Below are 27,500 nucleotides of genomic sequence, written 5' to 3' on the forward strand. Positions count from 1 at the left end.
CAGACGCTTCAGTTACCTCGTGTCGCTTTTTTATGATTGTTTGCACTAAACCACAAAACTGGTACCGGCGCGATAGGGCGGTAAGCACATTCCACCGGCAGGTGACTGACAGAAAGTGCGGCGTTATGACGCGATTGTATAACCTTCATCAAATGTGACAATTGCTGCAACGAACGTGAGTTCACAAACTAACTATTGAGAATCATATGCCCATATGCCAGACGCTTCGTGATGAACGCTTCCTACTGCACTATGTCTACTAGATATTTTATTGGGATAGAATTCTACATTTGTGTAATTGCATACCGTTGTCATACAGAGCATAGCAACTCCGTTGTCAAAGACACCAATAAGGCCATTCAAATATTTTAATGATGCTGGTTCAACGATTCATTCTTAACCTTGAACATTGTCCTCCACATGCTCTAGTACGAAATAATACTGCATATCCCACTCGCACCTCTTGGAACCACCAAGACCGTCCAGATATCAGAATGTAAACACCCGGTACGACCGTACTGCACGTCCTGTGTATCTGTGGATCCTGTACCGGTCACAAATTTGATAACTTTTTTTATGACCATGCAGAGGAATGAACGTGGAGCAAATCCTCACTAAAATTGTCACTTCTTCCTCAACCATGCGCGTTAACGTCCGAACGATCATAAACGGGAATCACCACCGGATCGGGTGTCGTGGCAAATGGCTTACACGAACCGGGTGGCCGGCTGGAGGCTTCCAGTTTGTGATGAGCCACTGAATCGTTTACACACTTCCGATTTTGACCGCGAAACGTGAGCTTTCTGTGAGATCGTCCAATCATAATACCTTGTAGTTACACGATAGTGATATCAAGAGAATTTGCGATCGGTAACCAGGCGTCTAAACACTTTAGCACTCATACACATACACACACCTGGACTATCCTGAACTAACAAACAACACCTTGTCATCTACCATCGCACTTTTGGCAAACGGTTCGATCGCTGAGTGCTGAACGATCAGCATTGACGCTACACGCTATAACTGCCACTGGTCCAACGTTTTATGAAGTCAAGGTAACGGGATGGAGCAGCTCACAGAACCCGAACAGCCGACCGGTGCTTACGTCATCGAACAGTCGGAACACTCGGCAGCCCCTTTTTCGGAATATGGAGACCTTCCGAAGGTGTGGTAGCGAGTGAAGTCCCCGGTTGGCGCGGTATTAGACACCGCGAAACACCTTTCGCAGTCGGTGATCGGTGATTTACACAAAACTGACTGTCCAATCTTTTGCCATACGTCTAAGACCCGTTTCGTCGAGCAGGTTTCCGTTCGAGTGGAGTCATAGCACACAACCGCACACGAATACACAATTACGATCGTTGGGGATCGTTGGCGCGACGCGTGGAGGACTCGCGATGTGTTTTAATTATAATCCAACGCGATATCCAACCCGATGAATTCCGTATCCATGTGTCGAGCGGTGGAGGATTTATCTGTTCCCTGACTCTCACCGCGATCAATAGCGAGGATTCGCAAACCGATCGCGCCACGCCGAGGTTAGCGCCTCGAGGCCTGGTGACGTACTAAGAGAGACGGTGCTATGGAAGGGGGTGCGCGACGGCAGCAGAATTGCCGGCAAACCGGTTTTGCATCATACATTTATGCATCCAGCGGTTGCGTGGACCCACGAGGGTAGTCCAATGCTACCCCACGCCCCGCTATTGCGCTTGTCGTTCGCACCGGGTTCCCGCGCCGAACTAGTCCGTTGTCCACTCCATGCAAACCTCATCGTTCTCGATGGCCAATCGCACGCTCTCGCTTGGAACGTTTTGAATGTTTCGAACAAAATAAAGCAGAAAAGCATAGAAACCTTATGGTCTGACGACTTTGGCCGTGGTGACCGGTGAACCGCACGGCCAAAGCGAAGGTTATAGTTGAGCATGCCCAGGCATAAACAATGTTTTCTAACTCGTGACTGTCACCTGCACAAATTCATCGTTAAAGACTGTCTAGTGTGAACCATGTGATACCTGCACCTCGCATAGGTGGTAATAGCCTTTTAAATTGAGTAATGAAAACCTAATCTTATCAAAATCTTCCATAACTCCGACCGAGTTTATCGAGTGTGTTATTTAACAGTATCGTCTATAAATGCAATTATTGGTGCTCTCATTACAATCTCTAAAAAAACCGCGATAAAACCATTGCTTAAAAGCGGTTCTGCCAATCAGTAAAAAGCCGAACAATCGCAAAAGACGTTGTTGTCCAAATGCCTTTCCATTAGCCTATCATAATTCATGGGCAACCAGCCGCTCTATAACGGGTTTAAAGCGGCTCGAGTTGCTTGATAAGCTTCGCTGCGAGACAGATAAGCAGTACGTTTGAGATCCCATTTATCGTCCACATCGCCGGCACATTGCCTCAATATCCATCCGGCGAGAGATACCTTCCTCAATGACGAACCATCGGCCCTATGGACGTCATAGCTCTATTTCTAGGCAACCCCTCTTCCCCAGTTTAGTGCCGGCCTTGCTCCAATCAATCGATTGCCTAATAGAAACGCGATGCTCAACCACTCCCACTCTTCGGTTCGCTCTATTTGGTCCCTTCTGTAAAGTCTGTTTTTGCAATTCGAGAGCTCCTCCATTAGAAGCACTTACCACGCGGATCGATATGTGTACGCAAGTGCATCTTGTCGTTCTCCGGACATAGTAACGTAACTACACTTCAAACTGTACCTCCGGTACTTGCTGCCCACGACAAGCACCCGAGGCAGAACTGCCGATGCAATCATTAGGTAAACTCCCATTAACTCCACTCCTTGACGCGATCGTCGATGATCGTCTCATTGGGATATCGGCCTTCCGCCGGCCAGTGCTCCTCAGACCCCGGACTACCCGAAACACCACAAGCTCATTTACATTCTACGGTGACAGACCGTGCGCTGCCGCTACTACTGATGATGATCGTGAACGATTACGTTCAGACATTTGAGCGCGGCCCAGAGCACGAACTGACCGGGTATCGAGTAGTTTGCAAGTAGATGCACGTGCACAACCTTCGCCTTCGGTATGCGAATGGCCGCGGGCCTCAATTGTATACGCCCGTTATCGGAAGTGTCCCGCGTTCAAAGTCAGTTCCTCAAAGACAGTTGCAAATTATGGCAGACGGCACCTTTAAAAGGTGTTGCGCTGTGGATGATGACGCTTCGGTGCTTGCACAATACGTTTGTGTCTAGCGTGTCATGTCGCTCTGTACTCTAATTGGTCCAAACATAGGGAATAGTAAACAGAATTTCGTACCAACATTTCGTGTGAACATTTCGTGTGAACATTTCGTAAATCGCAAACCACCGCCTATTGATGGTGCACACTGTCTGGAATTAGCATAGCAAAACACGAGGCTACAGGTACCGGCCATGCGCAACTGAATCAATTTTACTCGTACTACTCAAAATAGGATACCCCTCCCATGGGGGGACTCCCTTTGCAGTCGTTAGAGAGGTGTTCGTCGTTACACACCTTGCGTCCTACTAGCGGCTCGCACTTGTCACACCACTTGCGTTCTGTTTATTTATTTCTCTGCTACCTTATCTCGTGACATCATTTCTAGCACACCTAGACCCCGTACACACTCTCACCAAGCATACGCATGCCTATCGGCGGCATACCTAAGCGTGTCCCGATATCTCGGTCACAGAAAGTTTTCGAGCCTCATGACGCGAGAGGGGTGTACTAATTGACGATTCGACCAGACTGTGTGATAAGCCACCAAACGGCGGACGTTGGAACAGGTTTGCGATTGCTGTTGTGTTCAATGTTGCTTTTAATTACATCCATCCAGTGAATGATCGCCGTTTAATGAATTTCAAAAGCAAACACATTCCCCAATCAGGTGAAGGCTGCTAATCGCACTGTGACTGATTTACGCGTGAAGATGGTAGCTGACAAGGTTCTAATCCAATGTTTTAATCAATGTATACCTATAATCTAAGGCCTTCAAAATAGTATTGGAATTGGCCCCCGAGTGCGGTATAATCTATCTAAAAGTGCACGCCTGCCAACGACCAAATTGCTGCAATTGCAATTGCATCCCCAAAATACGCCAAATTTGCTCACCATCGACCGGTTCCGTCTATCTTCATTACTCTTGAGTGTCGCGCCATACTACGATGCGATTGTCAAACAAGATTGACGACGCCCGAAGGCCATTGATGTTTAAATTTAGATGGAAAACGGTACCGATGGCTTCCCTGTGATGTGTGAAGTTGCCTAAAGCTGTGGTAAATAGCAGCATTGTTGAAACCTACCAATTCATTTTCAATTCATTTCATGTATACCGCAGATGCAAATATATTCGTTCGTAAAAAATGCAACATTCTGGTCTGTACAATTGTATCATATCAAACTGCATATAGAAAGGTATATAACGTAGATATAGAAAGAATCTATTTTCTTTGAATCAAAATGTATAAGAAAGTCCATAACAAAAACGATGCGATTAATGGAAGCAAAATTTTAAAAAGTCATACTCAAACATGTATTTATAAGATTAAAATATAACTTATAGAACGCTTTGAGATTCCAGCCCTTTCAAAGTGTGATTCATGTGATGAGCACCATCGCATCCACTGCATCGCTCGTCACCGTTCGCTGCCCCAAGGGCAATTACACGAGGTGCGCTGTAATTGAAATGTACCTTTTCGCGGCGACAGCTAGAGGAGCCAGTGGCATCGATGCAACTAATCACGACATGAACGACCATCACCCAACTGCACAGACAACACATCAGTTCATCAGACACACACCGGGAGCTCCGCCTCACCCCCCACTTGCGCTCATCTCTGCTCCCGGCCAGTATTGCACTCTAGGTAAAGTGGGACGCTCGATGCGGTTCGGTGGATGCTTTAATGGTTTCTCGCATAGCCATGCATGCCAGTAATCATATTTAATAACTCGTTTTAAGCCAATTCTGTTTTACCTTTTTAGAGATTCCCGCGACCGTACAGCTAATTGAATTCCTTATCATTGTCCCATACCGTTCCGGTTTCGCTGTGAAGTGTCTGAGGAAGTTCGCGGGAGAATCGGTCAATGCTTCACGACTCCCATTAGTAAGGTAATAATTCCGCGCATTTAATAACTCATTTATTGCTGCGGTTAGATACCCTGGCAATGCATTATGTGTCCAAGGTCGAGAACGAGTGACTAACTTACAAAAAAAAGGAGACTAATTATACTGACATTTTCAGGTCAGAACATTAAACACATCGACTGACGGACAACAGATTGGATATTTTCTAAAAACAAACATAACTTGCTACTTTCAGAACTCGCACACCGTATCCACTTAAGACACGTCGGCAATCGACCAATTCGACCAGCTATAACAGCGACAACCATGCCATGACAGCTAACCTACTGTTCGAACAACAACACAACATGCACTGCGAAACTGCGAGATGAATGGCTGGCGGGATTTCTCGAGCGGAACCGAAACTCCATTTCGGTCTTTTAGCGTTTTCACCTTGGTATGCTCACCATTGTTACTCGCTGCACACAACCAGCGTCACGGTGATGATGGAAACACACCACACCCTCGTGCAAACGAACTATCGCGGTCAGTGCTACAGTGTTGACGCATGTTGAGCTCAAACGGCAAACTATCAAGCGACCACTGGCGTCACATTGAATCACTAAACTGGGAAGTTGACGAATTCAGAAAAAAAAATCTATTAAGATTCTTCATTCGCTTAATCACGCATGACACAACCAACGGTATGCGAACTCCGCAACACTTGCAATCCCTGCACAGCAACACAAGTGCCCGCATTCCTTGCGGTTATTGGGACAGCAACACACGCTCCAACAACACGCCGGTAGTTGCCCCTCTGAGTTGAGTCGCGCCAAACTGTCACGCGAAACGTACTGTCGCGACGTTTCAGAAACGACGATTGTGCCCGTCGCTGCGCTATCAGCACTAGGGCAGCCTTTATGCGTGTATATGTTCTAGCTGGAGGCAGCCGATAGCTCACAGTGATCGCAGCGATTGAATGACTTTTATGTGCTCCGTTAAATTGTAGTTCACAAGGCATAATCTTGATAACGTGCGCAATACACATCGCAACACCCAGTCGTGCAATCTGTCGACTAGAAAACTTCCCAACAATTGGACCAAAGCTCCCGATCGGATCACTGGAAGGTAGGCAGCAGCAGTAGCAACTAGTGACGCGATCCACTCTCCAATGCTATGTTTAATGCAGTTATTTTAATCGACCACCAGTAGCCATAGTATATCCTGCACTAGACTACACCGCAATCGTCAACACGCTGGCGACAATGAATGGCGATAAGGTAAACACTGCAAGTCAGATATCTCGCAAGATACTGCAAGTCAGATATATATTATTATATTAAATAATAATGCATACACTCAACAAAATTGCTCCCGATGGCGCCTTCTCTGAGGATATGGTACGACCGGCAGAGGAATATGCCAAGGGCGGGTAAGACGCGCGTTTTCGAACTTGGAGTGTGGATCTAGTGTCTGTTTAGTTTGTGAACCTAAACACGGAGCGAGCTGTCTTATTATCCCAGATTTACCAACCACCGATAACGCTAAATCAAGCGTCAGTAACAACTGAACTACCAGAACAACCGGTGCATCCGCCGGTTACGCTGCCGATAATTTGTGGTATTCCTCTCCCTTTCTCCCTGTCTCTCTAGTTGGCTGGCCAAAACCGATTTCGGTTTCACTTGATGCTCGCCAAAAACTAATGCTTTCATTTAGCCGGAATAATTAATGCCCACGAGATGGCTCACAAGCAGAGCTCGTGCTCCATCGAGCTAACTCCATTGGCGAACCGGCACCAAATTACTGGACGTCAAAACAAAATGTTCCCGAAGCGGCCAAATCGTTCGCGGTCGGGTGTGATGGTCAGAAGGGACAGAAGGAGACGGGGGTTTCCTTCATCCGTTCACAAACGCGAGCTAGCTGCGAGACATAAATCTCGCCCCCAGCACGAACAGTTTGTTGTGGATGTGGGGTGTCTGTAGTCTCGGACGCCAGGGTTCGCTAACTGCCCCTAGAGCTGGCCGCCGGTTGATCTACAAAACGGCAAACATCTGCGAGCAATACGTTACGTAGGCCGTGCTCTACACCTGAAACCACCGCCATCGGCCGCATGCATTCTACCCATCGTCCGGAGGATGGACTGCTCGCGCAAACAAACAAATTCGCGCACCGCACCGATAATCGCGGACTATAGCTTCTTCAACCTACGGTTGAGCCGGTAGCTGACCGAATCCGGGCACGGCCGAACCTACTAGCGCCAAGCGCTCTGGCCCGAGAAATTACAAAACTCGGTGCCAAGTCGTCGACGACGACGACGACGACGACGACTTCGTAGTCGCGCAAAGATTTGGCAGTGTAAAAGAGCGCTCCACGCGCACAGCCACTGATCAGTCCAGAAATAGGACCCTAAGTCCATGAAACAACGGCACGGCATGAGAATGCGGTTTTCCTCGTACTCCCTCTCCTCCGCCCTGCCGGCATGTCACTGTGCGTGTGCGTGTTTATATGTCAGCTGTGTTGGTGCGGTTCTTTGCTAATTTATCACATTTTCCTCGTCTGAGGAGCGCTGCTAATGGACACCCACCCCCATGCCCCTGGGGATGTCTAGTGTGCGCGCAGGCTCGTCACGAGGGACACGAGGGTTTCGGTTGCTCTGGTCTCACTCATTTCGTTTTGCGAACCGGATCGTGTTCTCCGGCTAGAAACCAAAAAAAAAAGATACAGAATCCATTATTGAAATGAAAATTAAATCATGGAACCGACTGCTTTTATTGCTGTGGTCCATGCATGCTTCAAAATGACACAACCATCCACACACACACACACACACGGACACACACTGGCATTATGTGGAATCGATTTTTGCAACTCTAGGCGTTGCCTCCGGTGTCACGCTTTGCGCCGTTGTAAAGCGCAAAGATCTGGTAGCCTTACAACCCTTGGCAAGAGTCGCTAAAATAAGAATCTATGTTCCTGGGAAAAACACCCGTCAAACGCTCGCCAAGAGGTGTGTTCCTTTCTCTCGTTTTGCTCTGTTCAAGCAACTCTAAATCTGCCTTGGATCTGTTGGCCAGATTTTAATTTTATCGATCAACCTTCAATGCCGGAAAAGCTTCTCCTTCTTTCCTTACGCTGCGTTGTACAACCTAAACCCCGGGGCGTGTTGCTCCTTCCGTGAAATCATAACTTTCCGCACCACACGCTGGGTGTTTAGGGTGTGCGCCGCCGGAAAAACTTGGCAATTTTCCCAGATCGACCACCAATCCATACATGGTTTCTTCATCCCCTTCACCAATCCAACCATCTCTCTCTATTTCTCTCTCTGTCTTCCTCTGAAGCACCACCAGCAGCAGTAGCAGATTAATGTTTATTAAACGTGTCGAGGTTAGGTCGTTTGTTTATCGGAAACACATACACACAAAACCGGATACCCAGGGTACCCGATGTGGGCAGCAGGTACGATACTGTCCGTGTCCGTGCACACCCACGGACAGGCACAGTAGACCTTCGCATATATACCGCTTTTCGCTGCGCTTCTCGCATCTGTTCGATTGTTTGGATCAGTAGTGCTGCTTCGATCCTTGCAACGCCTCTCCTTGGTTTGGCTAATTTGGCGGACGCAGACGCTGCAGTAAACATATCGGACAGCGAAGCTCCATATGTACTGGATGAAGGCCACCAGTTGTGGTCGTGGTTCCGATCCGATCGATCGATGCTGATCCGGATTCTTGCGTCTGCCCACACCCGTTTCTGTCACTCAATTAAATAATGCTGGTAGTCCCGGCGAGTATGTAGGGCAGAGAGAGGTGCTTTTTTGCGGTTGGATCGGCATTTTCCGAAAATACCTTGTCCAAACAAGCATCAACTAGACTAGCGGGTTTTTTTTTTTCGATGTCGATTCTATTCGAACCAGTAATCTCTGTTACCATCGCCTCAGCCAAAATCGGACATGAGAGATTGATCCACAGTCTCCCTTTTCTTCATGCATGGAGTATACAGTGAACGAAAATCATTGCGGCCACTTGATGTCGGGGGGAGGCTTACCCAAATTTAACACTCATAAGCAGTCACGGCACTGTTAGGTACGGTCACGGTCTGCAGCGCATGTTCCTGATGGAGAGAAGAAGAAGAGTGGTAAAAGAAGACCATGAGTAATGCATAACACAGTTCCCTTAGATACATGGAAGTTGCTGGCTGCCTGTCTGTCTAGTCGAATCCTTCATCCCCGTTGGATCAGATTGATTGACAAGCGATCTGGTATTACAATAAAACCAAACATTACTAACACGGCCAGTGGTTTCATTTATCATACGGGTGATTTGATACCCGTCACTAAGTTGTTGTGTTCTGCTTAAGCATAAGTGGGATGGTGGTTCGCATTTAGGTTCTAAGTATTTCCTTTTCTGCCTTCCAATCGAAACAATGGCTAAGGGTGTCTCAAGTTGCTTGATGCCGTTCTGATTCGGCGGTAACCAGAGTTCATTCCTCCCCAGAGTACTCTTGGATTGAACGCTCCATGTGCCAGATATTGAAGAGAGGCATTTGAATACTTTGCACAGAAATCAGAAATCATTTGGCAAGAAATAATATACCGACTACACTGTACTATTATAAATTAGCACATACTTGCCGTCATCTAACACCCACCCTGCCCTTTGGTATTATAAAACTAATCGATGAGTTTCCAACGGAAAAGAGAGGAGAAAAAGAGAATGAGTGACACACTATTTCCCACTCAGACATGCCGATTAACAAGTACCGAAGCCCATGTGGTGAAGCAAGGCACACCCGGAGGGGGAAAATCGGGAAATGTTAATTAGTTTTTCGCGTTTTTCTCTCCCACCTCTCGCACCCATTTTCGCCCTGCTTACAAGCGACGAATCGCGGATTTATTTTTGGGTTTACGGGTACCACACCAGGTGGTGGTTTGTGGATGTACAGCGTGGATCACCGTTAACATCGCGCGTTCAACGATCGACCGCTTGATGCCACGTGACCTTCGCCTGATAACGCGTGAAGGTACACCTCTTGCTGGTAGCTTGCTAATCGGAATGGTTGACGCGGTCACGAATTCATTAAAATCTACCAGACCAGTACCATCGAACCAAGCCATTTTCACATTCCTCGTAGAACTGGACGGAATGACGGAATCGATGACGTCGATGAGAGCGTCAATGACGTCTGTATTGGAGGAAGGGGGCGATGGAAAGGCGTCCGTTGATATACATGGCGATCGAGTTTCGCAAGCATGAGAAGCAACATGGTGATTCACCGCCTCCCCTGATCGCTTATCGTTTTGTTTCTCGTTTCAGCATTCAGCGGAGCGTCTCACCGGCATCATGACTCACCATATGACCAATGGTGGGTTCCTGCTAAATGGGGCCTACGAAATGTTATGACACCATCTACTTCCCCCTTCGTTTGCATGTTTTACTTCGCTAGCGTACCATCGTACAACGTGCCTCTGACGTCAGCTGGCTGGCTGGCTGGCTGGGTTGTATCAGATCAGCCTCCCCACATAAACAACATGCCGTTCTTCGTCGCTGTCACGAATGGTTGACTCTCGTTGCTTGCACACGTAAGATGAGACGCGCGCCACCATCGATGAAATAATAATCAAATTGCACGGCGACCTTTATCCCATTGTTAAAAGCATGGCCAGCCGGCCGCACAGATTGTCTGCCAGACGGAACAAGCGGCATTTCAAGCGTGCTATTCGCAGTTCCTCGTTAAATAGCTGATAAATGGTTTCGCGAGCGACATTTTACCAAGAACGTACACGCCTCGCAAAATCCTTATGACTCGTTGTCGAGATGTGGTACGCGATTGGCGTCACTGCCATTCACTACCAGAGAGAGAAAGGCGACTACTTGCGTTATCGGGGTGTCGTGACATGTGAGTAGTGACGGCAGAGCGCGTCTGTCCGTCAACCACCACCTTATAATGACACTCGGAAGGTGGTGCACTCTATGTGAATTGGTACATGAATCATATTTCGCTCCAAGATCCACTAAACGATCGATTTGGCTATTGTCGAACGGCTATTTTTTTGCCCTTTCCGAACCAATTTCTGACGCATCTTTTGACGCAATTGACGCAGCCAAGGGAAACGGAATCTTTATACGTCAAATGAGCAGCGGCCAATCGACGAATAAACTTGGCTGAATGAGAACGAGAGGACGGACGGATGCGGTAGCACCACCGATATATGTTGCTGACCCATTTAAGCCCGCATAGACGCGCTCTGTTGTCGGGCGACGTACTCCACCACTTCCGATTGGCGAGAAGTATCACTAGGCACGCAACTAGACACACAGTTTCTTCGTTTAGCTCGTTCGGTCAGCACCAAAACACCGCACGGACGCGTGTCCATCAGTCATTAGAGGCTGTGTGTGCTGTGCATGTCACTCACCCAACCGAGGGCGGTGGTAGCCAGACGATTGGACAGGCACGCGATCGAAGCACAGAACAGGGACCAAACCAACGCAAGGCACGCAGCAATAGAGCACACGAAGGGAGAGGAGAGTGAGAAGTAAGGAAGGTTAGCTCATCCTCACTCACTGTAACACATCTGGGCAGGCCGCTTGCGTCCATGGCATACTGTGAGATGAATGGGTCCGCTGCTCTGGCCCACGTTAATGGTACGCGTGCTACCGGCTACTTAGATGCAGGTGGACGCGAACGACGACGAGGCGTCCCTTTTCTTGGTTCGCTCTCGTTCGCACGCAATGGTGGAATGGATCCAGGAAGACGATTCAGAAATAGGACGCAATGACAAGTGGCTATCGCCCCCAGGGGGCGATTTCCAATGAAAAACAAATGGTTACAAGACGACCACTGCCCCCTCTCATTGACACTCTGGCCCATAGATGCCAGGATTAGTGTGCATGTGCTCCGTGATACAATCTTCGTCAGGCCCGATCTTCCAACGGTGCTAAGCATTCGAACATTGCCACGTAAAGGCTCGATTTATGTTCACAAATTATGGTCCATCTCGTCTACCACGGTTGTTTCTGTCCGTTAACATCAAAGTAGAGGCTGATGAGGAATGTGGAACGTTTTCTAAAATAGTACGTCCCCGCACCGACCTAGCACCAGAACTGGTCCCACCGACCGATGGGGTCGTTGCGTTTGTTTCGCATAGTACCGAGTGAGCATTCCTCCTTCTTTGCCGATCCCTAAAAATAGATCCAAATAACAACGCTTCCATGCAGCAGCAGCAGCCGCCACAGCACCGGCTACCGGACACTAGAACACCCTCCTGGGGTACAGGTTGCGATCGGTGTGTTGCGCTGCTTCGGGCGATGGTTAAATGTTCGGTCGTCGGTTAGTCCGCTGAACGGCAAGCAGCAGCAGCAGCAGCATCCTCTACTCATCGCGGCGAACGCACGCTACTCCACCCAGCACATATTGTGTGCAGCTCACGTTCGAAAAGCATGTTTAACGACGAAGGAACAGCAATATCAGCAGGAGCAGCATTTGAACCCGCGTCCAAAGCTGCAACCATAAAGAGTTCTCTCTGCAATGAAATTTATTTTTAAAACATAACGACGAATATCGTAGAACCGCTGAGGGTAACCGCATTCTCAGGGCAGAGGGGAGAGAGAGAGAGAGAGAGAGAGAGAGAGAGAGAGAGAAAGAAAGATCATTGCTTCACAATGCGTCTTTGTAGTGTGTTGCTACTCCTAATCCCGGATCCTACTCCCGGATAGACAGAATCCAACTAGGACGGACTCTGTAGTGTATTCAAATGATGGAAAACTAACCATTTATCCCACGGTGACCCACCCCCTCTATGATCCATTTTCAACTCCGTACGGAAGGGACATCGGACGATCGTCGTCCAAAAACCCATTATGTCACCCACGGCTGGCGGAACTAATAAACAGATCGGCATAATTAAATCTGTTGAATTACCAAAATAGAAACATATATAAAAGATTGCCAAAATTTGAACTGATGATGAGGCGCCTGCCGTTTAAAATATTATGCGGGAAAAGGAAATAAAAAAACGACAACAACTACCACTACAGTCGTACAGTAGTAAAACATTCGCGATCCGTTTCCTTTTTGTTATGAGTTTATAATTTTAGTTTTTTTGAACATTTTGAATACTGGAATGCGAAAGAGGGAAGTCGTTGTACGTTTTTGGGAGATTCATTATCGTATAATGCTCATCAATTTTCAACGAGAATGATGTGCTTTAAATCACTCATTGACCTTAACAGGATAACGGGAGCTCATCGTGCCAGATAGCGCTACATCACGTTTGACCTTCCTCAGACTAAACAGTGTGTCTAATGGGAAAATGATTGCCACATTATAACCTTCATAGAATGAACTAAAACCATCTGCACTATAGCCCAATAACAATCGAGTTTGATGGAAGAGAAACCCCTATTGAAGACTTTGCTACATGCTCCAGCAAACCTGCACTACCGAGAACTAATAGTATGCACATCAAAAAGGGCTGCAACTGCCGCTTGCTATTGTTTTCTTTCATCCGAAACATGGCCATCCGAAGCATGTACCGAACGGTAGATGTTTCATAGTGGTCGAAAGGGGCGCGGATGACGTCGTCCATTTTCATACATTTTCGAAAAGGCTACGATGCGGAACGACTTGTATGCACACATCCACAGCGGGTTTCGTGCGGCCGGAACCGGATAGCCGCGTAGCACAAGCGTGACAAACATCTAAAAGGTGTTTATATGTCCGCAAACGCCAAACGGAAGGTGTTAATCGATTGACTAAAGTAAGCCCGACCGATGACGGTGGAGCGCTATGTTCCGAAGTGTGCTCTATGTGAAATCCAGCACGCGTATCGTGCCTAGATGGCATGTGAGAGCCGGCGCCTTGCCGCCATCGCCATCGCGGTGGTCTAGCCTTATGTCACGACAATCTAGGGTGCGGATCGTGATTAACGGCACGGTAGATGCGCATTAAAAGCTTATGTTTTGGACTTCCGAATCGGCTACTTAGAAATGGATGGTCTGTTTTGGAATCCCACATGACTCATTGCCGGGCAAACATGATAGAAATCAGTATCTTAGCTATTCCAGAGAACGAAAGACAGCGAATTGCATGTTGAGCTTTCACGCAGATCTTTACGTCTTCTGTGTCTTCAGATACAATGGCATAACGCATCATTTTGTTATCAGAAACAATAAAAAAAAGGTTTTTAAAGTATTATTACCATTGTACTGAACAGATTTTGTCCAGTAAGAATATGTTGGTGATCAGAAAACAATATGCGTAAAAGCAGATGTTTCTGCATTGCAACTGACGGAGAAAGTCTCAAGCGTACCGTCAAGGACTTGGCTTTGGACGGTTCTGCAGATCGTTCAGACTGAAGCTTACACGCCATCAAGCCATGGACGAGCACCCCTGTTTGTCCGGGGTCCTCTCTACGTTCGTAGATGTCCATGCACCGTGTCGAATGCTCACAAGCAGATCCAAAAGCCGCCAGTTACACGCCCATCCAAACATGACCGTGCGAGTTGCGTAGGACGAGCTGCTGGGGTTGGCACGTACGTTGCGTGGGAGAGGTAGCGAACGGCACCCTCCCGCCTACACACACCTGGTACTGCGGCGTTCGCGATCTTTGCCTTGCACGTTGTTAGCCAAAAACCCCCGTGGGAAGAGTCGCGACCAAGCCGAGTCCGATGGGTGACCACCAGAGTCTGCTGCCGGTTTGCTGCAGGCGATGATGAGAGTGAGATGAATGAATGTTGAATTATAAATAATGATGAGCAAGCAAATGAGCGCCTCTGGCTCGGAGTTTTGGTGCGTGTATGTGGGTGTCTGTGTGTGTGTTCAATGCGGCTTTTCGTGCACGATGGCTTCCTCGACGAAGAACGACAGCTATCAAACAGTAGTCGTATTCCATCTGCAACATCTAGCTTCCTTAACCTCACTCGAGGGGCCTGTCTTTGGGGATTTCTCACAAATTGTAGAGGCACGAGGTCCCGATCCCAATCAAATCCATCGTTGAACGGCGTAACGGCAAGAACGAAATGGAGGAATCGAACCTTCGGGAGCCACTACTCCGAGGATGATGAGTGGATGGATGAGAACATATCGCGATGGAAAGCATCATCATCAGGCAGAACGAAAAGCTCGTGATATTATCCTTCCTATTCCTGTGGGTGGGTGGGTGAGCTGTGGGTACGAGATTGCCCATAAAGCATACCCACCCCACGCCGACTGGAAGTTAAAAACCAGGCAGCCTCATCTGGCACTGATGACGTCATTCGAGGTACACAAAACCCACACCACTCACGTATCTCGTAGCGAGAGTGAGAAAATGGGTAGCTGTGAGCATGCTCGCGAAACTGTGAGAACAAGTTTTCCGCTCGAAAAGTCTCTCAGATGCACACACACAAATACACGCCTCGTATACTCTTCTCTCACGCTCACCGCTCACTAGCTTCAGGCTGTCAAATCTGACAGCGATTGCTCATCTCACGAATGTGGAAAATGAGTGCTTCGCCTACCCCCGAGAGAGGAGCAAATAAGGATCTTATCGATCCTCCGACGCTCTTCTGGATGACTCAATCGAGAACGGGAGGACTGGAGACGTCGAGATGTGAGATGAACCGTGTGCGCGCCCCCCCGAGGGCACCGCTCCCATTTTCCTCTCTAAAACAGGGGGAAAACGGACGAGCCACATCAGAAAACTAGGCCAGTTCTACGAAATAGCTGCTAAGGGCACGTTGCAACACCGCAACGAGTGTGCTCCTCCTGGGAGTCACGTTTGATGATGATGGTGGTGGCGGTGGACCATAATATTCAAATGTGTCCGTGGCCACCGGCAGTCGCCGGTTGCTGCTGCACACTCACGTAACGTGTGGCCGCACAGGACTCGTTCGCCATCGCCGTGGATGGAATATTATTTTTAGTTTTGTAGGTTACGGAAGCATTACAATAGGTAAAATGGAGACGGAAGCGAAGACCTTCAGTAGACGACAATTGTAGGTTGCAGCGAGACTCCAGTGAGAGTGGGACTTATCCAATCGGCACGTTTGCTGGCAAGATGTTTTCGCTCCAGTAATTAGCTAATTCGATGATTACGCGGGGAAACCATAAAGGCAAGAATGGAATCGTTTGCTGATGCCTACAACGCATCCCTAATATAGCCGTGAAATCGATTACGGCATCGCATTGATGAAGACTTTTTGCAATGATGACACTTTACCGCGGATACCAAATCTGGCAAACGATACAATTCTCAGCACCCGATTGCCCGACGGTTCCCGGAATAAAACCGGGAAAGGTATTTTTATGATATACGAAACAATTAAAAGTACCAATCAGCAGCCGTAACCGAGCGTACAGGCGGAGTAGGCATCGCGAACGCGGAAACCCACGGTCAGTCATGGTCGAAAAAATTGAAAGACCTTCCCTCATCCCCCACCGACATTGGCGCGCGTGGTCATGGTCGGTGTTGTGTATGACGAATGATCTCTCTCTCTCTCTACCTTCCTCTCTGCGCAGCTGGTATACTGGTGTGCCCATGTTTGGAATTGGCAATGGCTTCCGTCTGCCCTGGAAGAACTGGTTTATACTTTGCTATTCAATGTTAACCGGTTTTTGGTTTTCGGTTAGCTCGTTCAAACTGGAAATCGAAACCAGTGTCATCGCAAACACTACCACTGCAGCGCACACAGAATCTAGAGCCTGGTCACTTGGCAGAGTGATAATGTATCGCATTGACCCACGCAAGGCACACCCGATTGCCCGATGAATACCCGAAAAGTGCAGCGGAATTGACTCATTTCAGGCAAAGTTTGATAAAATATTACATCAACAGTGGAACAGAAATCGTTATTTTTGGTCCATGGGCTAACAAATAAAGGTGGAATTAGTTGGAACACGTTTACACTTCTGCGTCAACTAAGGTTTCCGCACACTTTAGTAAAAGTATCATTGGCGTAATGAGCCACCTGAGAAATATTATTGTAACCAAATCGCATTTCTGTTTTGTATATTTTTCCATCCAAGCAATCCTAACCAATGCCCCAGCTACTAAATGAAACCCACGTAAAATGTGAAATCCCTTGCCTTCGCTCGAATTCATTCCTCCATTCCTGACAAAACGGGAATGGGTCCTCACGAGAAAAAGCAAAAAAACCGCGCGGTGGGAGGGACTGCATTTACAAAATGAATCCCTGCTCCATTGCTTCCTCGACCAGTCTGTCGCTCGCTCGCTCTCGCAGTACATCGATGCTTCTAATCTAATTAACTCTTTCTAGGTCATCCTTGGGGCGGCCCGAGACCTCAGTGGTACCGAGGAGGACGCCATCACGAGGGCTCGGATCACATTTCCGATTGGTTTATGGTCGGAAAAATATGCTTTACCCAAGAAGCGCAGTGAGTGAAAGAGTAAGAGAGAAAGAGAAAAAGAGAGAGAGAGAGAGAGAGAGAGAGAAAGAGAGAGCTCGACAGCATCCGCCACCAGCACGCGGCTTTCGCGAGTTAATTTTATGATTCCGTTGCTGCTAGCGAGCTGGCTGGCCTGAGACCAACCAAGTCTTGCTTATCCATCTCAATAACCCAAATGGAGACTACAACCATCGCTGCCGCATGCTGCAAGCATGCTGCTCATATTTTGCGTTAGCCAAGACGACGACGGCGACGACGACGATGAGTTCGTCGACAAGCTCGTGGGGGTGGTGGTGATGGTGGTAGCGCCACCCCACAAGGCGCTGTTTAGTAGCACAAGTGTTTCTTCCTGCGTCCACCGATTCCGGACCGATCGTAAACCTCGAGAGCCGCCCGAGGGTGGAGGAATAAATAGACATCTGTTTTCGGCGATGCGGACTTAAAACATACATAAAGAACGTGTGGTCAGTAAAGACGTAAAGAATGCTTAGAAGAATCGAGAAACGCTTGTATTACACACTGGGAGGGAAAAACACAGCGGCATTTTCTCTTAAGACTCGCGCGTCTCCGCGCACACGCTAAAAACTTAAATATTTCTTAATTTTCCATGTGAAAATGTTTTTAATAAAAAGAAATCTCCTATGACGTTACAATATAGTACTCGAAATGTATCAGAAAAAGAATAGAAAACTACACAGAGGCGTGCAACGAGGAGAACGAAAGATGAATTCCATTTCTCCTCGGTAGCCCTACTACCAGGAGATGCGAAATTCATTTGCGGCTTCAACACACAACTTGACATGAGCGTTCAGGCGCAGCGGGAAGTGGAGCAAAGAAAACTCATTTCACTGACCACCACCACCACTACCACGACAACATCGTCATCATCATCATCATCATCATCATCATCACGAGGGCAAAGGAAACAACAATCGATCGATCAACGTAATTCGTCACCAACATAGGCAGCCAGCCAGCCAGCCAGCCAGGGAGAACAATCCTAACCCACTTGCCACGTGCATGAGCAAACGAACCACCTCCCCCCACAAGTCCCAGTGCTGTGTGCTGGAGGACGGAAAATGGAAAATAGATTGCATTTTTCTTCTCCTCTTCCATCTCCTCTCTTTGGGTGATGCATTGCTGGCTGCATTTCTTTTTAATTGATTTCTTCTCTTTCGGTTTTTCATTTATTTTCCAACTTTTATTGTTGATTCCTGATGATCGAAACGCACTGGTACTTCGGCGTATCCTACTTATTTGCTGGAGATATAATGGATTGCAAGCATCCACGTGGATCATCGTCTGCGCGATGAAGTTTCCCACATTACCCCGCACGAACAACATGCTTGTATGCGAGAGCTCACTACTGGCAGTGAGATGGCAGATCAACGACCGCGCGCTTCTGTTGACCTCGCTAGCTGACCCTTGTGGCCCCTCATGGAAGGCTTTGTCCAAAGACCAAGGCAATTAGCGTGTGACTGATTCGGTGTTTCTCATCAAACACCACAACAGCGTGGCGCGTCTCGGTCAAAGGTTAGAACAATCTTCTCTCTCTCTCTTTCGGACTGGTCTGGGATGTGGGGAGTCGCTTATCACTATGATTGACTGCGAACCAGTACATTCCACACCATGATCCATGACACGCTCTGGCGATGCACTCCATGACATTCGACCCAGTGTCTCTATCCCCCTATCAACTAGTCAGCGATCAATCAGCGGTTCTCGATCGAGAATAGATCCAATTTGCACTTCAACCTTTTCCATGGGAAAGATCTAATCGAATCCCTGGGGCATCTCGTCTGCATCTGAGTAATAAATCAAGAAATTGAAAGAGTCCTGCTGCTCTTGGCTGTCGGTCAAAGAGAAAACTGCATTTCAAGCTGGGCGGTGGGGGTCTTTATAAGGTTGTCACTATAATCACTCCAATGCCCCCCAAACGCTCAATATAGGCCTTTAGTTGAATGATAGGGAAGCCATCCTCCAGACAAACTTCTTTGGCATTTTCTTATCAACAACAGATAGCCTTGGGAATGGAGGGGAGCGACATGGGACACGATAATCGAAGACGTAAGTAATCTTTACTCGCATTTTGTCGCGTCTGCAATTGTGCGACGACGCCCTTATCGTGCTTATCGGAGGGGCGCTGGTTTCAAGTGCTAGCGATACGAACGCTAGAAGAGCTGCTTAAGTTGCTTTGAACAGCGGCAATAGCCTAGCCGATAGATGCGAACGCGGATAAAAGTGGAACGTGTGCCGGCCCTCGTCGTATCTGGTACCTGATGGGCGCATAATGCATGCAAATACCGTTTACGGGCAAAAGAACCGGAGGCCGGCAAACCAGCAGCACACGGTGAGTGATAAGCACCTCCGAGACAGAAGCGTTTAATCAACGAAAGCATTGACTCCTCCACAATCCTTCCTGCATCGTCCATCTGTGAAATCGCAATCGTGGGGCCACGTGGAATGCAGCAACTCTCTTTCTATCTGCCCTCTGCGCCAACGTAGGTCTATGGCTTTCGTTCTGTTTTATCAACGTTGGCATTGGACCAGGCACAGCCTGCTTTTGCCCTTCCTGCTGACGCAGTCACTACCAAACAGTATACACAGCTCGTGTTGGTGCTGGTGGTTCGACTTTTATCTCAAAACACTCGCTGGCTGGCTGGCTGGCTGGCTGTCCTCGGAGGAATGGGGAGGCCGACGACCGAAGACGACGGCCACAGCTCGCTGATTCGCTGGATGAATGTGGACGTTGCGCGCGCTGCACTTATCAGCGCAAAACACTGGGAGCTCCATGCAGAGAGAAAGAGAGAAAAGGAGAGGAGGCCAGGGCGCGTTTGTTGTGCTACACCCTTTTATAGACCGGGAACGGAGGACGGAAAAAGAGGGGCAAGAGGTTGGATTGCATAGGGCGGCAGGGCTAATGAGAACCATTCCATAAAGTGCTGCTCGCTTTACCAACGACAGAATACTTGCGGCGCGAGTTGAACGAAGCGGTCGAAGGACATCAGCGTTCTAGATTGTAGCAAAAGGCTCTACAACACTACTATAAGCAGTAAAAGTGCGCGCGCGTCACATGCACAGTTCACGTGCACGGGATGTGTCTTCGACCACAACGAGGCGCTTTTCTTTTACGATTGCTGATGGTTTGCATTTCACTTGAACCTGTTTCCAATCCAGTGTGGACAGAGAACTGCGGTGCATGCAATATTTCCATATTCGTCCAGCTGCTGAGAGATGAACAATGACAATGGAAAAAAAAATCGATATCCAAAGTGACACGCAGCTCGTCGCCCTTGGTGGCGGCGGTTGCGCGTGTCTCTGTCAGCAGAAGCATTATATCATTTCCTTCATTGGATCATCAATCAGCTGCAGCCATAACGATAATAATTCTTGATAGTTTTCTTCCCTGAGGTAGAGCCAATAATTAACATCATCTCTCTGTTTGTGTCGCTGTACAGAAGAATATGATAAAAACCTCAGAATGCCATGCCAATACCACCCGTCGCCAACAGAGAATTGATTCGGCCAAGAATCGAACCATCACCTCTCTGCTACGAAACTCACGCTGCTTGACGATTGCTCTAAGTCTCCTTCGTCCACAACTCTATTTCATATGTAGGGATCAGGGGATATACATTTTTCGATGTCATCAGAACCAAAACTGAAATGATCTGAAAACCATCCATTTCGAACAACCAGTAACAACAACAAAAGCGGAAGCTTCTCAGGGCTTTCAAGGGACCCTCTCGCACCTATACACACACACAAACACACACTAAGACACACATCTCTCCCCCATATTTAGTGGGAGTAAAATGGAGAGACAAAATCCTTCCGGAGACAGCGCGACACTCACCGACCCCAAAATGAAATGAGTAGTAAAAGAGAGGCGCAGCACGGTTCTGAGTGAGAAAGTGAGAAAATGAGCGCAGCGCTAGAAGCAAGCAAAGGCTTCCACGCTTTTCCTGGCCCCCTGTCGTCTCTACCGTTTCCCATCACCCTCTGTCTGGACTCGAGGGCCACTACCACTCTACACACGAAAACTCCCGTGAGTCCACCGATCGACCGTGGCACACACGCGTGTGTTCACTCCGTGGATGAGAAAATCGATTTTTCACAAATAATTATGTAAATCCACTAGCCGCAGCCGCCACCGCCACTATGCACCACTATACACACATTGCAAACCACCAACTTCAAAGCGTACAGAAGCGCTTCGCTAAACTACAACAGACAGGAGTACCAACCACGTCTAGGAACCACGGCACAGGACACTTACCACACGGTGACTTATCTCAGCGGCTCCACTGTAGCGGGTAGCGCTGTATGTTTGTACTATCACTTTCTGAGCGCAACAACGAACGCGAAGCCTGACTTTCGACTTTCCGTTTGAACTATGTATTTGGCCCTTTACGGCCACACGGACACTGTCGCTGGATACGCTGCCGCCAGAAAGTGATTCGAAGAGCTTCACTCTGCTGCAAGGCTGTACTAATCAAGAATCAATCCAGCGAACGGTTCTGGCTGTAGTAGAGAACACCCTCGTGCCTTCACGTATGTGGCTTATAACTCTTCCTGGTGCTTTTCGGTGCACACTGCTCACATAGTGGCACACACGCATTCAAACGCAATCGACACACATACAAGAATATTCACTTCAACACGCACCTTACAGTGCCGCCTGCTGCTCTATTGCTCTCAACGACTGCGGCCTCACGGAGTAGTAGAACTCTCACGCACGCACGCACGGACGTGGACCCCACGATCGGTGTGCGCCGCTGCCCCTCAGCACCAACCCAGGCACCAGGTATCGTGTCGTCCTTCTTTCCAGGATAGAAAACACACACCCACCCACACGCTCACGTTACACACCACCTACAACCCACACGAACACACACACTCATACACACACACACAATCACCACACCGAGCGCCTTCGAATCACTGCTGCGGTTTGTTTCGAGGGGCAAAGAAAAGCGGAACACCGAGCAGACCAGAGCAGAGCAGAACAGAGGAGGTTATAAAGAGAGATCGAAGATGAAAACGGATTGACCACGGCACGGAATCAACCGAGCAGGAGTAGCGGTACTACTAGTGTAGCGACTGCCACTCCGGGAGCACAAACACACACACGTACACACGCCGGAGCCCTTGCTGCTTTCGCAACCAGATCGAAAAGCAGGCCAAGCCTAGAGGGACGAGATACACGCACACACAGTGCCTACTACAAAAAGGTCCTGCTGCTCCTGCCTCACCAGAGGGTTGTGTAATGTGGATGATGATTATGGTTCGGTTCCCTCGAATGTTGGGCCACCTGGTCCTCCCAAATGGAAAGCACTACTCCATAGCACCCACCAACACGACACGGCCACTCTGCTGCTGCTGCTGCTGCGGCTGGTGGTGGTTCCGGCAACGATGTGTGAGCCAAACTGCGGATCCCACTGAGCGAATTCCACCTTCCGGCCTGCCAATCGCCCCATTACGAGGAAAATGTGTGTGCCGGAATGTACATCCTACTATACTGGCTCGTTCTCTTTCTCTCTTCCTCCTTCTCTTTCTCTCTCTCTCTCTCTCTCTCTCTCTTTCTCTCTCTCTGTTTAGTTCCAGGAAAATTCCCTAACCATTTCCACGAGAGCGCGTTGGCTTTTCCTGAGTTGTTCTTTTGGGTTCACCTATTCAGATCTCAGAAACAGAGAGCGATCTTGCTAGCTCTCGCCGCTCTCCGGTGTGACGCTCTCGCGAAAAACACCCCAACAGGGGCAGAGGAATAGTCGGAAAATCCGGCGAAAGGGAGTCCTGCCGCCCGCGTGGCGTTCACTAACCGTATGTGTGCTTGTCAGTGTGTGTGTGGGGACTCAGAGTGTGTGAGAGACAGAGAGCAAGAGTCAGAGAGAGAGAGTACGGGAAAATGCTATTACATAATTTTGCTTCGACGATGTCACGCAAAATCACGAGCCAAACCGTCCGTCCGTCCGTCCGTCCGTCCGGTCGTTACATACCAGCAGCGAGCGCACGGTACGGCACACGTCACGGTCATGGCACAGCCAACCGAGGAAAAAATGAAGGGATGAATTTTCCAATGCCTGCTTCGACCTCATCAGCCCGCGCTGGCTACTACCTCCACGGAGCGGACAGTGCAAGAGAGAGAGAGAGAGAGAGAGAGAGAGAGAGAGAACGAAGGAGAGTGGCGATGAAGGTCCATCGGTTCGGAAAGAAAAAATCGATGATGCCCACACCACACCACATTCACTGTGCAGAGTAGTCCCATTTGTTTTGATAGGGAAAATAAGGGAAAGAACGAGCGCTCTGTCTGCTCCTGCTATTCGCGGCCATCTTTAACGCGCTTTTTTGGCGACTAATTTCTGATCTTCCGATCGCATATCTCCTGCACGCAAGCACGCACCCACGAACGCTTGCAAACGAACAAGCGGTGGACAAGGGAAAACCCGTGAAGATGCCTTGTGGGTCGTTCGCTGGCGGCTGGCCGGTCGCGGATGGTGGCAGAGGTGTGTTCTAAATTAAAATTGAAATCCACCAACCAACCAACTACACCGCGACAGATTGCGCGTCCGTTTAATGTGTGTCCCCGCCGCATTTCCGATCGCCGTTGTTTTCGGGAGGTTGTCTCGCTGGTGTGTCCGCCACCACTGGCGTAAATTTGGAACCCACAGCCAGCCCACGGGAGGGGGAGGGCGAATGATGTAGGCTTTCACTTGTTATCTGGGACAAAAGCGCGAGGTGGTGCGCGCGAGGAGTTTGGATGGATGGTTGGATGGTAAGCGCATTGTGTCACTCGCGTTTCGATCACCACACAAGCACGCGCACACATACAACGAGGCAGGCATGCACACGCACACACACACACACATACTAGCAATCGATCGAATGTGTGGCTGGTATACACTCCACCAAATAATTACACTCCGTCGGCCATTGGCACAAGCGAAATTCGTAATCCCATCTCGTCGCCTACTGGTACTGCTTCTAAACCAGAAAAGCCACCAACTTTTCACCATTTTCACCACGAGGTCACAGAGGAAAATCGAAGCAAACCTTTGAACCAGAACGTCGATGACGACGGCGAGCACAGAGCAGGCAGCAGCACGGCAAGCGACTAGCGCGCGCGACCCTTGCTGTAGTGAAGAATACTAGTAGCGGTCGCTCTCGCCAGTCGCCGCTCTCAAGGCAAGGGAAAAACGGACGACGACCGGCGCGCTCTCTGGCTCTCTCTCCGGCTCTGATTTCGACTACTACAGGGAGTTTTCCCAGGATACCGTCACCACCTTCGATGAGACGGAATAGAACAACTCTCGATGAGAGCAACCAAAGAGCTTCGCCTGGTGAGGTATAGACACTACTATCATCATCGCGCGCTAGTAGTCTCCGTGCTGGGCGCCCACGATACACGAGCGAGCGAGCGATCGACGTCAGATTTAACGATTTTTCCACACACCAAAAAAAAAAAAAGACGACCGCCATCAGAACGTGTGTGTGTGTGTGTTCGTCTTGGGGTGGCGCTACGCTCTCCATGGAGAACGGGAATTGGTGCTGCTTCTGGTGATTCCCGGTCCCGTGGGTGTACTTTCACGGCTTGCTGCTGGTCGTATCGGAGACCAGAGACAGCGGGCAAATATTCCGGTGGACACCGCATCGCGAGATCCACCACCGGAAAGTCGATAATCTTTTGGCAAGCTGTCAGACATTCAGACGGTCCGGTCCACGCGGGGTTCTCGATTCCCGGAATCCCAATCGATCTTGTGGGGGGTGGTCGTTTTGGATAGAAACTGGCACAGAAGGAGGAGAAGTAGATGGAAACCTAATCCCAGGTTTAGTTCTGGACCAGTCCATTCGACTGCAAAGAAGCGAACGAAAACCTTCTCGTTCCGATCGATCCTGCACGCATTGATCGATTCCGTTCTTCGTCGATTAACCGTCGTGAAGATCTTGCTCGACTGTTCGGCACTTTTTGGGCAGATCGTAGTAGGCGATGTAGCGTTTTTGGTCGATTTTTAAACTAACGTTTCCGGATTTTTCCAAATATTCGTTGCATCCACTTAAGAGCCCTGCCCAGCAGCAAACGAGCCGTTTCCTCCCACCCTACCCTACTCTTCCCGTCCTTTGCTTCTGCACCGATCGAATTCCAACATCTGCTGCCCAGCCCACCTCACCTCCCCCGCCGCTGCAACCTCCTTCCCTAGAAGAAACACGATGTTTCAGCGGTTTAGCTACCAGGGGCCATACACAAACACACACCCTGCCTCCTCTCAAATCCACACATAAAAGATACACACACACACATAGTCACGTAAATGTTTATATTTAGCAACGTAATATGGCCACCCCAGAGAGCCAGTCCGCCAGTCCGCCAGGCCAGGCCAGATGCAGCCGCAGCCGCAGCCGAAGCCAAAACCAACAGAGTGGCCGCTCTGTAGCAGAAAGAGAGAGGGATGCTTCACGTGTCGGAGCTCCCGATGGGATGCCGCGACCGCCCGGCCACTCGTTCGCCCGTTGGTCCACCGATGGTCCTGCTGCCACACGTCGATTTATGCTGCCGTAAAGCGCGCGATCGATCGGATCATCGGCTGGGAATTCGATTCGTTCGTGTTCGCGGCCGTTTGTGTTCGGTTCTCGCACGTTATGCAACCCCCCCAACTGGGACTAGGAAAAGGGTCCGTTCGTCCGACCGGCTGGCCGGTTGGCCGGCAGGGGGTCGGTTACCTTGGAAAATTGCACCACGTTTTTCCAATTTTCCAAACGAACGTGGAAGGGCGGCACTGCAAGACGTGTGTGTGATGTGTGTGTGCGTTTGTGGGTTGATGAATTGCATAATGGATTGTCTTTTGGGGCCGTGGTTTGGGGTGGTTCGAATGGGTGATTTATTGTGTTCTAAAACACCCGGAAACCCTCCCTCCCTTTCGCTCCCGTGAAGGCGTCATAAAGCACTCGATAGTTAAATGCTCTTCCAAGCAAAGCACAGAAACAATCAACCATCACCATTTTAATTACTAGAATGGACGACGTTTCATGGCACGTTCGGGGCACACGGGGCTTCCGTGTAGCTCATCGACCGCTGGTTATGGCTGCCGGTGCGTAACGTGTAACGGCCGGCCGGTTCAAGTAGCTAATTAGTGGCGTCACAGCAATCGAGAGCGAAACCACCGGATTCCATCATGCTAGACACAAAACCAGACTTTCCGGCCAAGGATATGCGTCCGCGCGGCGGGCTCTTCCACCGTGTTTACCTGTTTGTCACTCTCGAGGGCTTACGGGCGAAGAGATAGGACTTTCATTAATGAGGTTAACCGGAGACAGCGGCGACGACGACGACGACGACAACCGACACCGACGGTCGCTGTGTATCTCGTCTCGCCAGCGGTAGGTCATAAATTAGCGCATTAGTCGACATCTGCGAGGCGCTAGATATCGTGTGAGGCCTTTGGCAAACAGCGTCGACCTGCACTCCCTCTCTCAGGGACACCACAGATCCGGTTGCGAAGGGAGGGAGTGACCTGAGGCGGCATATAAACAAACGCTCGCCGCTGTCCCAGGACCCCCACATACGCGCCCGCACTGGACATCCTCCGGTCTTTCCATCAATCGATCCGGGGCCTCCTCTTCTCTTCCGGAATGCATCATCCATTTCTCGGTTGCCACGCGCACCGGTCTCGAACTGTCACTTTCTGGAACGGTACTTTTTGTCCGTCGCTAAAACCGAACACTTACCTTTCCGCCGTTCCGCTTGCTGCTTCGGGGAAGTCTGTATGGCCAGGACCGACCCTCGGGGAAACCTAGGAGATCGGGATTTTTCGAATGATTTGCTCCGAAAAGCGATTAATGCGCTGGGACTCGCGATGGCTTTCACAACACACACCTCACCGTCAATCGCAGGTGGCCACTTTCTTTCTCACCTTTATGGCTCTTTCACCTATTGGCACCCACGTACAAGCACACACACGCACGCCCACACACACACAGAACGAACGCAGATCGATTCGATTGCTTTCCACACGCTTTGCTGATAGTAGATAATAGGCGGCACTTTTACTGATAATAGCTGATGC

General features: G+C 49.2%; 1 protein-coding gene and 1 long non-coding RNA gene across 20 annotated transcripts in view; one reads left to right on the forward strand and one right to left on the reverse strand.

The window, feature by feature from the left end:
• Positions 1 to 27,500, reverse strand: part of LOC125954042 (plasma membrane calcium-transporting ATPase 1) — a 52,674-nt gene that overhangs the window by 24,948 nt on the left and 226 nt on the right. The window contains exons 1-3 of one of the 16 annotated variants that reach the window (XM_049683998.1): positions 24,493 to 24,588; positions 21,719 to 22,386; positions 9,100 to 9,165 (exon numbers count right to left, since the gene is read on the reverse strand). The gene's annotated coding sequence lies outside the window, so the exon portion shown is untranslated. The other 15 variants (XM_049683999.1, XM_049684015.1, XM_049684000.1 and 12 more) reach the window with 15 other exon arrangements.
• On the forward strand, positions 3,431 to 13,986 carry LOC125954054 (uncharacterized). Of its 4 annotated transcripts, none has more exons than XR_007469009.1 (5): positions 3,431 to 4,406; positions 4,573 to 4,855; positions 4,974 to 5,233; positions 5,312 to 6,183; positions 10,368 to 13,986. It is a non-coding gene; the product is annotated as an uncharacterized LOC125954054 (long non-coding RNA). The 4 variants fall into 4 exon arrangements; XR_007469010.1 differs by having other exon boundaries at positions 4,974 to 5,100; positions 5,312 to 6,335; XR_007469008.1 differs by having other exon boundaries at positions 3,432 to 4,406; positions 4,974 to 5,100.

This window comes from Anopheles darlingi, chromosome 3, assembly GCF_943734745.1.
Source record: "Anopheles darlingi chromosome 3, idAnoDarlMG_H_01, whole genome shotgun sequence".
NCBI classification, from domain to species: domain Eukaryota; kingdom Metazoa; phylum Arthropoda; class Insecta; order Diptera; family Culicidae; genus Anopheles; species Anopheles darlingi.